Genomic DNA, 13145 nt, shown 5'->3' with positions numbered 1-13145 from the left:
GCTGTAGACCCTCTCTCGGTCTCTGATAATGTCTCACGGGTCATCTTTCTTACTGCGTTGCAAGGCGGAGCAGTCCCATTGCCAATATGCTGCACATAATCTTCATGCGCGGGCCCTAAATACATCTTGTCCTTGACAAGAAGCTTTCCCCTCCATTCAAATTCAGGGGGTTAAAAGCTTCCCTGCCAAGGAGAAGACTGCCACCGCTTAGTGAATAGGGGGGACTCTGATTATTACCTTTCTTTCATGCAGTTTTCCCTCCCACACTGCAGTGATACATACATATAGACACTTTCTATGCAAAATACCTCATTTAAATCACAATATCAGCCATTCTCATGCAAGAGCCACCACTGTTTGGTGAATAACCCGGAGTTCTTCTGTTTGCCAGTTTCACTGTGTCACTATCACACAGGAATAAGTATCCGTACCCAGAAATAAATGGCTGTATTTAAATGCAGAAAAGGCATAGTCTGTCTGCAGCTTTTTAGTCACCATTTTTACAGATTTCTACCCTCCAACTGCTCCGATTTAGCAGGTTCTGTACTGTACCTGTGTTTGTACCTAGTACATTCAGCTGTACCTATTGCACGCGGTTCTGCCAGCGGTTAATGCTCGGAACAATCAGCTAATTAAATCTTCTGGCAGACGGATGACGTGATGTGTGCGTGCGCGTGCGTGCTTGTGTGCGCGTGCTCTGAGCTTAGAGGGGCTGTGTGTTTGTAAATTTCTATTGCTGAACAATTTGGGGGTTCGTGACCCGCCCTCGCCGAGTTTCAAGCTCGCCCGTGCCACCTTTTAAATGGCCGTTCTTGTTACACACCTGTGAATGAGCAGCCTATTACCACAGGCCTCCCTCCATTAGAGAAGTTAGGAGAGCTTTTTGCGGGTGCAGCAGTGTAAGGACCTGCAGTAGACGGGATATCGTGGCGTGGCTTGCAAGCTCCAAATGCTTTGGCCAAAGAATTGTACTAAATGACCCTCACTTATGAAAAGAAAAAACGATAAATATTTAACTATATAATTTGTCATATTGGACTTAGCACTGAGGCTTTCTGTATTTTGTAAATACACGAGATCACAATCTCAGGAGCACTCCTATTTGACACAAATATATATGGTGTGGTGGGCTTTGGTTCTGAGGTGTGTGTGTGTGTGTGTGTGTGTGTGTGTGTGTGTGTGTGTTACAATGTGTCCTTAGGAAGTGTCTTAATCAGATGTAGCAAATCAAGTCTACCTATTCCCCTGTAGCAGATGTTGGCAGCTCTGGACCTTTCTGTATGTTGATGCTGCAAGAACAAGAGGGGAGAGGCTCATTTCAAAATATACCTGCTAATTAATTAAAAAGAAACACTGAGATTGGCCCCAAAGTAGTGCTACCGTGCGCCTTTTACCGGGGCGGGTACGTGTCTGAGCTGCTTCTGGGGAGAGCAGGGAGGGTTACCGAGCCCCAGATTTTAATTAAGATACCGGCGAGCAATTAGTTTCCCAAAGACATTGGCAAACATGGACGCTGGGATTTCTCTGCGTGTTTCCGAGTGCGCGGGAAGGCGCGGCTGGCCGTGCGGCGCTGGGGAGGTCCCCACTAATCTCGTGTCAATATTGATTAGGGCGCTTCAGCACGGGTGGAAAGAAAGATGAGCTCGGTATTTACCTGGCCATAAAATAGTAATTAAATTGTACGGCGTGCAGCGTTTGGAGGGAGGGGCTGGGCAGTTAGTGAAGCAGAGGCAAGGTCAATAATGCCTCCCCCCCCCCCCCATGAGTCGAAAGAGCTGACAATCTTATTTTTGGTGCTGTCAGGACATGAAGGCTAAGTGAAAGGCCAACGGGCACACAGAGCTTTCACAGGAGCTCGAAGTAGGCGGCTCCCACTTCCAAGGCCAGTTCTTTAACTACAGAGCCACAAGAATGGGTGCAATCCCTCAAAGTATCCTGTGGCGCTTTCTTCTCCATGCCAGGGAAGGTTCAAATGAATGGGGCTTCAATCTTCCCCAGTAGGCCGCGGGCACACCAACGTATTGAATCGGGGACAATGGGGCAGATTATCCCAAGGTAACGGGAGCAGACACCGCACCAGATCAGAACTGCTCGAGGAAGATCTTAGTGGGACAAATGTGCGCGAAGATGCTCGGTACCATTATGAAAAACAGCACTTCCATTTACAGCAGGGGTGGCCAACTCCAGTCCTCAGGGGCCACCACAACCCAGTCAGGTTTTCAGGATATACCTGCTTCAGCACAGGTGGAAGACTGAGCCACCTGTGCAAAAGCAGGGATAATCAGTGGCTCAATCTCCGACTGAGCAATGGATTGAGCCACATGTGCTGAAGCAGGGATATCCTGAAAACCTGACCTGTTGGTGGCCCTTGAGGACTGGAGTGGGCCACCCCCCTGCATTAAAGGAATGGCAGTATTTCTGTTTTCTTCCAGCAGTAACTAAGGCGGGGACAGGGCGTGTGACATTGCTGGGATCACAGCCACACAGAGGTACAGGTGTCTCTTCCTCATTCCTCTGACATTTATGGTGTTTTGCTGCCGGCTTCACACTGCCGCTCCCCGGCTAACAGGCAGGTTAACGACAATCTCCTGTCACTTCGGTAGCACAAGTGCGCGCCTGCTATGAAGATAATAAGGTGCTATAAAAGGAGGCCGCGTTGTAAAAAAAAAAAAAAGCCGAAAGTGATTTGTAAGCTCGGTGTTCAAACAGAGAAGGTGCCCTGGAATGTTACTGGGTTTCTGCCTGTAGCCGAGGTCAGGCAATAGTCCACACGTGTATTTTCAGGTTTAGAGCAAATCTTGAGTGGCTTTATTTCTCCACAGCATAACTAAACATGTGGGCACACTGTCCCTTTAAGGCATACACAAAACATAGCAAAATAAGTCCTGCTCCACATTGGGAGAACTTATTAACACTGCAAGCCTATCAGACTGGCTGGCTAATCCATTTACCAAACCGGTAACACATATCAAACAGTCAGAAAACAATATGAACAGTTCTTACAGTGGTTTAGAGAGGTACTTGTGAATCCATCTGCATATCAGCTTGTCTAGGATAGCTCTGAGAGAGCCACCTGATTACCAGCAAAGACTTCCTTATATCTCACCATGCTGGTTGTCCGGTGTCTGCTTAGTTCCTGATTGCCCAGCTTTTTCTCCTGGGTTAACCTTCTGAGTGCTGGATGCAGGACTCGGATGTATGTTTGGCAGGCATAATAATCAGTACCTGACTTCACCCTGTCACACTGCCCCATTACAGAGCAGGCCTCAACCAGGGGGTCTTGGGCTGCAGAGCCAAGGCAATATCTGCCATATATCATGGCTGTCAGCAATGTCAACCCATCGGCATGCTGGTATTTGTAGTCCTGCTTTTCTATATACAGTGCAGCCTATATGGCTTCACATCTTCATTCATATGTTCCTTGTTCAGCGTAAAGGTTTTTTTGCTCCCTTCCCTAAGCCTCTTGTGGCTCGTTTAAAGCGTCAAAAGCGTCAAAAGCCCCCTCCAAAAAAGACGCCACGTGGAGACTAGGGTTGCCAGGTGGCTTCTCCAAAAATACTGGACTCAATGGTGAAAGGTGCGCCAGGTCACTATGTCCAGGGAGGAAAATACCGGACACATACATGTCCAGTATTACAGTACCTCTCATTTTTTACTGGACAGTGTGTCCGAATACAGGACAGTCCGGTTCAATACCGGACACCTGGCAACCCTAGTGGAGACCCCCGTATTGTCCACCTAGCGTCACGTCATCGGGAGTTGTTGACTCCAAGCCCAGCGACGGATTTCACGGTCCGCTGCCCCCAGGCACTTACATGTGGCGGCTGCCTCCTTCCTGCGGCCCGCCTCCTTCCAAAACTGCAGCATCACCAACTGGGGTCACGCGGCGCCGCGATGACATGGTAATGAGACGCCGTGTCACGTTGGTGATGTTCGCGCGTCATTTGACGCTGCAATTTGGAAGGAGAAGGAGGGCGGTGGCAAGGAGGCGGCTGCCACATGTAAGCGCCTTCCTGATAGGCCCGAGTGCGCGGCAAATGTATATTGGGGCATGTTTGCCGCCCTAAGCCTGGGCCCAATGGGAAATTTGCCACTGCACCAAACCCAGTGCATTCCCAGTGTCGTGTACATCTCAGGAGGAGCGGCTCAGCGAGTAAAGGCTCAGTATCCAGTGAGTAAAGGCTCAGTATTCAGTGAGTAAAGGCTCAGCGAGTAAATGCTCAGTATCCAGTGAGTAAAGGCTCAGTACTCAGTCAGTAAAGGCTCAGCGAGTAAAGGCTCAGTACTCAGCGAGTAAAGGCTCAGTATTCAGTGAGTAAAGGCTCAGCGAGTAAAGGCTCAGTACTCAGCGAGTAAAGGCTCAGCGAGTAAAGGCTCAGTACTCAGCGAGTAAAGGCTCAGCGAGTAAAGGCTCAGTACTCAGCGAGTAAAGGCTCAGTATTCAGTGAGTAAAGGCTCAGCGAGTAAAGGCTCAGTACTCAGCGAGTAAAGGCTCAGTATTCAGTGAGTAAAGGCTCAGCGAGTAAAGGCTCAGTGAGTAAAGGCTCAGTACTCAGCGAGTAAAGGCTCAGCGAGTAAAGGCTCAGTACTCAGCGAGTAAAGGCTCAGTACTCAGTGAGTAAAGGCTCAGTGAGTAAAGGCTCAGTACTCAGCGAGTAAAGGCTCAGTACTCAGCAAGTAAAGGCTCAGTACTCAGCAAGTAAAGGCTCAGTACTCAGTGAGTAAAGGCTCAGTGAGTAAAGGCTCAGTACTCAGCGAGTAAAGGCTCAGTACTCAGCGAGTAAAGGCTCAGTACTCAGCGAGTAAAGGCTCAGTACTCAGCGAATAAAGGCTCAGTACTCAGCGAGTATAGGCTCAGTACTCAGCGAGTAAAGGCTCAGTACTCAGCGAGTAAAGGCTCAGTACTCAGCGAGTAAAGGCTAAGTACTCAGGGAGTAAAGGCTCAGTACTCAGCGAGTAAAGACGCTGACTGATAACAATGACGCTGAGTGTGTAGCCTATAGATGGTGATGTGAGGAGACATTGGGCGGTTTAGTCGGGTATTTTTGTCTAAGTAGTGATCCACCTCCTGGCGGCTCGTGGTCCCCATTGGAACAGCACTGAAACCCCAAAGCAATAAACACTTAGCATTCGACACGGCCGAGCTAGATAAGTGCAGGGACAGGGGTAACCCAGCTTCTGCAGTGCTTCGTGGCTAAACAAGAATTCCTTTCTCAAATGGGTTATATATTTTTAATGTTCTTATCCCTATATAAGGAGAAGGAGCAGTTCAGTGACTGTAAATAATGACACTGAAGCAGGGAACCTGGTTCAATTCCCGTTGTCAGCTCCTTGTGACCTTGGGCAAGTCACTTTATCTCCCTGTGCCTCAAGCACATAACAGATTGTAAGCTCCGCGGGGCAGGGACTGTGTCTGTAACATTCCTACGTGCTGCGTACCGCGCTGTACTGTAATTGTGATGCGCTTTGTGTCCCACTGGGAGATAAGCGCTATATAAAGTTATTGTTTATTATTCGGACACTTCTGTTCTGTGCTGGGCTGTCATCGCATAAGGACTTGCAATTAGTTTGGCAATATTGCAAATAAAATAAAACAGGATTACAAATGTATGTTACCAGATCCGAGTTGAAAAAGCAGAAGTGGACCAAACTGTCCTGAACATTTGGAGTTAGAAGACAGGTGTAGGTAGTGTGCTAGAACAAAGTCCAAAGGGATCTGGTGCTCGGACACAACAAACAGCTCTGTGCAAAGGGCCTAGGTGCATGTCAGAAAGTCTAGAACCTCCTTCCAAAAACATATATTGTACACACGAGGTACAGAACTTATGGGATGCGTAATGCAAAATGGTGTCTAACAAAGATCGCCACATAGAAAATGGCACAATAAAAATCTCCCATATAATAGTTACTGAGAAGTCAGACATCGCTCCAGGTGGTATCACAGGGGGTAAGTCGCATATCACAGGGGGTAAGTCACATATCACAGGGGGTAAGTCACATATCACAGAGGGTAAGTCACATATCACAGGGGGTAAGTCACATATCACAGGGGGTAAGTCACATATCACAGGGGGTAAGTCACATATCACAGGGGGTAAGTCACATATCACAGGGGGTAAGTCACATATCACAGGGGGTAAGTCACATATCACAGGGGGTAAGACACATCACAGGGGGTAAGTCACATATCACAGGGGGTAAGTCACATATCACAGGGGGTAAGTCACATATCACAGGGGGTAAGTCACATATCACGGGGGGTAAGTCACATATCACGGGGGTAAGTCACATATCACAGGGGGAAAGTCACATATCACAGGGGGCAAGACACATATCACAGTTGGTAAGACACATATCACAGTGGGTAAGTCACATATCACAGGGGGTAAGTCACATATCACAGGGGGCAAGTCACATATCACGAGGCAAGTCACATATCACGGGGCAAGTCACATATCACAGGGGGCAAGTCACATATCACAGGGGGCAAGTCACATATCACAGGGGGCAAGTCACATATCACAGGGGGCAAGTCACATATCACGGGGGCAAGTCACATATCACGGGGTAAGTCACATATCACGGGGTAAGTCACATATCACAGGGGGTAAGTCACATATCACAAGGGGTAAGTCACATATCACAGGGGGCAAGTTACATATCACAGGGGGCAAGTCACATATCACAGGGGGTAAGACACATATCACAGTGGGTAAGACACATATCACAGGGGGTAAGTCACATATCACAGGGTAAGTCACATATCACGGGGTAAGTCACATATCACAGGGGGAAAGTCACATATCACAGGGGGCAAGTCACATATCACAGGGGGCAAGAAACATATCACAGTGGGTAAGACACATATCACGGGGTAAGTCACATATCACAGGGGGCAAGTCACATATCACAGGGGGCAAGACACATATCACAGGGGGTAAGACACATCACAGTAGGTAAGTCACATATCACAGGGGGTAAGTCACATATGTATGTATGTATGTATGTATGTATGTCTTTATTTGTATAGCGCCATAAAATGTACATAGCGCTTCACAGTAGTAATACATGTCATATAAATAACAAATATAAATAACAGATCATGGGAATAAGTGCTTCAGACATACTGTAAAAGTAACATTAAGGAAGGAGTCCCTGCTCCGAGGAGCTTACAATCTAATTGGTAGGTAGGGAGAACATACAGAGACAGTAGGAGGGAATACTAGTAAGTGCGTCTGCAGGGGGCCAAGCTTTGTGTCATGTGTCCATGATTATCCAGTGCTACTCATATGCTTCTTTAAACAGATGTGTCTTAAGGTGGGTCTTAAAGGTGGATAGCGAGGGGGCTAGTCGGGTATTGAGGGTAAGGGCATTCCAGAGGTGTGGGGCAGAAAGTGAGAAAGGTTTAAGGCGGGAGAGAGCTTTAGATACAAAGGGGGTAGAAAGAAGACATCCTTGAGAAGAACGCAAGAGTCGTGATGGTGCATAGCGAGAAATTAGGGCTGAGATGTAATGAGGGGCAGAAGAATGTAAAGCTTTAAAAGTGAGCAGTAGAATTGAGTGTGAGATACGCGATTTAATCGGAAGCCAGGAGAGGGATTTCAGCAGGGGAGACGCTGAGACAGATTTAGGAAAGAGTAGAGTGATTCTGGCAGCAGTGTTTAGGATAGATTGTAGGGGAGACAGGTGAGAGGTAGGAAGGCCGGACAGCAGGAGGTTGCAGTAATCGAGACGTGAGAGAATGAGGGCCTGAGTCAGAGTTTTAGCAGTTGAGTAACAGAGGAAAGGGCGTATCTTTGTGATATTGCGGAGGAAAAAGCGACAAGTTTTAGAAACGTTTTGAATATGAGAGGAGAATGAGAGAGAGGAATCAAGTGTGACCCCTAGGCAGCGTGCTTGGGCTACTGGGTGAATGATCGTATTTCCAATAGCAATGTGGAAGGATGTAGTAGGGCCAGGTTTGGGAGGTAGTATAAGGAGCTCTGTTTTTGCCATGTTAAGTTTCAGTCGGCGGATGGCCATCCAGGATGATATTCCAGAGAGGCATTCAGAAACTTTGGTCTGTATAGCAGGTGTAAGGTCAGGGGTTGAAAGGTAAATTTGTGTGTCGTCAGCATAGAGGTGATATTTAAACCCAAAAGATGTGATTAGGTCACCTAGAGAGAGTGTGTAGAGAGAAAAGAGAGAGGGTCCCAGGACAGAGCCCTGTGGTATCCCCACAGAGAGATCAATAGAGGAGGAGGAGGTGTTAGCAAAAGAGACACTGAAGGTACGATGGGAGAGGTAAGAGGAGATCCAGGATAAAGCTTTGTTCCGAATACCAAGAGTATGGAGAATGTGAAGGAGAAGAAGGTGGTCCACGGTGTCGAATGCTGCAGAGAGGTCGAGTAATATGAGCAGAGTGTAATGACCTCTGTCTTTGGCAGCGTGGAGGTCGTCAGTTATTTTAGTGAGGGCTGTTTCAGTAGAGTGAGCAGTGCGGAAGCCAGATTGTAGAGGGTCTAGTACAGAATAGGTGTTGAGAAAGTGTAGCAATCGAGAGAATACAAGACGTTCAAGGAGTTTGGAGGCAAAAGGCAGGAGGGAGACAGGTCGATAGTTAGAAGGACAGGTAGGGTCAAGCTTGCTGTTTTTGAGTAATGGTATAACGGTTGCATGCTTGAAGGATGAAGGAAAGGTACCAGAGTAGAGGGAAGAGTTAAAGATCTGTGTGAGCATAGGGATTATAGAAGGAGCAAGAGGTTTTAGGAGATGGGAGGGAATGGGATCAAGAGGGCAAGTGGTAGAGGGAGAAGAGGAGATCAGCAGTGATACATCCTCCTCTGAGATAGCAGAAAAAGAGTCAAGAAAGACAGGAGGAGAGTTGGGAAGCATTGTGGGATGGGAGGAGGCAACAGATGGGATGTTCTGCCGTATGGACTCCACCTTTTTCTTAAAAAAGTCAGCAAAGTCCTGAGGTGAGATGGAGGAAGAAGAGGAGGCAGCTGAGGGTGGTCTGAGTAGAGAGTCAAAGACAGAAAAGAGACGGCGTGGGTTAGACTTGTGTGTGTTGATTAGTGATGAAAAATAGGTTTGTTTAGCCTGAAAGAGGGCAGAGTTGAAACAGGATAGCATAAATTTGTAGTGAATGAAGTCTGCGAGCGTATGAGATTTCCTCCAGAGGCGTTCAGAGGAACGAGTGGAGGAACGCAGCATGCGTGTGTGGGAGTTTAGCCAGGGTCTGGGGTTAGAAGGGCGAGGACGGCAGAGAGAAAGTGGGGCATGAAGATCAAGAGAGGAACATAAGGCAGAGTTGTAGTTCCTGACCAGGTTGTCAGGGTCTGAAGCAGAACTGAGAGAGGAGAGGGAGGAGCGTAAAGTGGAATCAAGAGCTGGTAGGTTAATAGAACGCAGGTTTCTGCAAAAACGAGGGCGAGATGGAGATGGAGATGGAGAGAAGCGAGAGAGAGAAAATGAGATGAGGTGATGGTCGGAGAGAGGAAAAGGGGAAATGGAGAAGTCGGAGAGAGAGAAGAAACCAGGTCTAAGTAGTGGCCATCCTTGTGGGTGCTGGCTGCAGTCCACTGTTGAAGGCCAAAAGAAGAGGTTAGAGAAAGAAAGCGGGAAGCCCAAGGGAGAGAGGGGTCATCAATGTGGCAGTTGAAGTCCCCAAGGAGAAGAACAGGGGAGTCTGAGGAGAGAAAGAAAGAGAGCCAGGATTCAAAGTGAGAGAGAAAGGCAGAAGGGGGATGAGTAGAGGAAGGTGGGCGATAGATGACCGCCACATGGACCGGGAGAGGAGAGAAGATCTGGACTGTGTGAGCCTCGAAGGAGGGAAAAGCAAGAGAGGGGGAATAGAAACTGTTCTGTAACGGCAGAGAGAGGAGAGCAGGAGCCCCACGCCTCCACCCCTGCCACCAGGGCGTGGAGTGTGGGAGAAGGAAAGGCCACCATAGGAGAGGGCAGCTTCCAGAGCAGAGTCAGACTGAGTGAGCCAGGTCTCAGTTATAGCAAATAGGAGCAGAGAGTGAGAGAGAAAGAAGTCATGCACAGAGAGGAACTTGTTAGAGAGGGAGCGAGCATTCCAAAGGGCACAGGAGAAAGGGAGAGAGGAGGGAGGGTGGCAGGGGATGGGTATGAGGTTAGAGTGGTTGACACCAGAAGGAGTAGAAGTTGCATGTGGAAGGCGAGGACGAGAGCAAGTAGAAATAAGGCAGGGACCAGGATTGGGAGAGATATCCCCAGAAGCCAGGAGGAGAAGCATGGACAGAAAGAGAATGTGTGAGGATGATTTGTAGGGGTGTGTTTTAGTGCAGGCGGCATAACTGTGTGGTGACAGAGGGCGCAGGTAAGAGAGGCGTTCATGTGAACTGAGAAGTGGTGAAGTAAGGAGAGATGGCGAAATATGAATAGAGTTAGAGACATGATGAGGCTGGTGGAAGGAAGTGCATAATTTGAGAATAAGTGAGGTTACAGCAAATATAAAAAGTAAAGGCGGCATCACAGCAATAGTAATGTGTTGAGATGTGCAGTGTGGGATGATAACCTCCTTTCCAGCGCAGTTCAAATGCAGGAATCAGAAGCAGTAGATTGTGTCCACTTTTTCCACTTCTTTTTGAACTTCCTTTTTTAAACTTCCATACTACTTTAAAGATTTCTACTTAAAAGCATTTCTGCTTAAGAGCAAAGGCTCTTAGTCACATATCACGGGGTAAGTCACATATCACAGGGGGCAAGTCACATATCACAGGGGGCAAGTCACATATCACAGGGGGCAAGTCACATATCACAGGGGGCAAGTCACATATCACAGGTGGCAAGACACATATCACAGTGGGTAAGACACATCACAGGGGGTAAGTCACATATCACAGGGGGCAAGTCACATATCACAGGGGGCAAGTCACATATCACAGGGGGTAAGTCACATATCACAGGGGGCAAGTCACATATCACAGAGGGCAAGTCACATATCACAGGGGGCAAGTCACATATCACAGGGGGCAAGTCACATATCACAGGGGGCAAGTCACATATCACAGGGGGCAAGTCACATATCACAGGGGGCAAGTCACATATCACAGGGGGCAAGTCACATATCACAGGGGGCAAGTCACATATCACAGGGGGCAAGTCACATATCACAGGGGGCAAGTCACATATCACAGGGGGTAAGTCACATATCACAGGGGGCAAGTCACATATCACAGGGGGTAAGACATATCACAGTGGGTAAGACACATATCACAGGGGGTAAGTCACATACCACAGGGGGTAAGTCACATATCACAGGGGGCAAGTCACATATCACGGGGCAAGTCACATATCACGGGGAAGTCACATATCACAGGGGGCAAGTCACATATCACAGGGGGTAACTCACATATCACAGGGGGTAACTCACATATCACAGGGGGTAACTCACATCACAGGGGGTAACTCACATATCTTCCAGAGTGTCGTTTGGTGTGCAGGATCCGCTGTAATACGAATGGGGAATACAGAAAGGTAGGACTGCGGAGATGATGCAGAGGGGACTCCAATAAAAAAAAGAATATTTATTTGACCGCGTGGCCACTGCGCTTTATCACGGCGTCAGTCAGCTACCTGCGGATAATTGCAGCTCGTGCCGCTTTTTAGATTGAGTAATCTGGACTGATTTCAAGTTGTTGCTGGAGCCTTCTTCTACGTAGCTGCTGACACACAGACCCCCAGCATTACCGGGAGACCAAAATATTGTTCCCAGTAGGATGATACTTTGTAGCTGCGTCGCACCAGGCTGTTTATTTAGTAGGATCTGCCATGGGCTCCTGTTCTTATTGTTTGATTACAGATACAGATGGCCCCTGGGCAAACCAATACTGATTGGCCTCTGATAGGAGTGGACCAGTGGCCCTTCTATGGTGAGGCAGCTGTGGCGCGGCAGCAATTCAGCTTGTTGCCAGATATTCATGTAGGAAACTTTGTGTCTAAACACTACACCAGGGTGGTCAACTCCAGTCCCCAAGGGCCACCAAGAGGTCAGGTTTTCAGGATATCCCTGCTTCAGCACAAGTGGCTCAATCAGTCCCTGCTTCAGCACATAAGATGTAAGTGGCCGGCGCATCAGAAACAGATCAGTCCCATATACATATGTGTGTATATATAAGTATATCCGCCAGGACCTCTGCACTGAGGTTAGTGATAAATGTATAATCCCTATTGGGGACAGGGACTAGTACCTAGTGTACACGGACACAATAATATAGTACATCAATTGTCCCATAACCTTAATGAGGGATAGCATAAGCCCACACGGGTAACTCACTGTTCAGCTTCATCCTCCAGTGCGGTCCTATTGCGGTCCCTTCTTGAGAGGCGGGCAGATCCACCAGCAGTGGTACACCTTGATAAAGGGCACACGGCCCAAAACGCGTTGGTGTGGTGGTTTTTGTAGCGGTTTAGGGGTGATGTGTAATCCCCTTATGGAATAAACTTTTTATTGTACAAGTGAGCCTCCTGCGGTTTTTGGCAGTGCGCTGCCTTTTTCTGCTTTACCTGCTTCAGCACAGGTGACTCAATCAGTGCTGAAAGTCAAAGACTAAGCCACCTGTGCTGAAGCAGGGATCTCACTGAGTTACCCAATACAGTTATTGAATACAAAGAGTTAAATATGTGAAAAACATCACAGGATTCTCCCAAAGGAAACAAAAAAGTAATTTCCTGGTGAGTGAGAAATGCCGCAGTCAGAATTCAGATGCCTGGATTGGATTAACCCTTTCACTGCTAAAGGCGCCAAGCATTGCTAGGCAGGGCAAATGGTTTTATTTCGGTAAACAAGAGAAATTAAATCATACAATTTTTCCAATCCGGTCTCGCCCTGACGCTTACATAAAGTCGCTTCTACCAACCAGTGTGGCCAAGCACTGCCATCTACTGCACTTACCCACCATCAAGGCCAGGCACTGCCATCTACTGCACTTACCCACCATCAAGGCCAAGCACTGCCATCTACTGCACTTACCCACCATCAAGGCCAGGCACTGCCATCTACTGCACTTACCCACCATCAAGGCCAAGCACTGCCATCTACTGCACTTACCCACCATCAAGGCCAGGCACTGCCATCTACTGCACTTACCCACCATCAAGGCCAGGCACTGCCATCTACTGCACCTACCCACCAT

The sequence above is a fragment of the Ascaphus truei genome, chromosome 7 (assembly GCF_040206685.1).
Source record: "Ascaphus truei isolate aAscTru1 chromosome 7, aAscTru1.hap1, whole genome shotgun sequence".
NCBI lineage: Eukaryota > Metazoa > Chordata > Amphibia > Anura > Ascaphidae > Ascaphus > Ascaphus truei.
Note: the sequence above shows the minus strand (reverse complement) of the source record.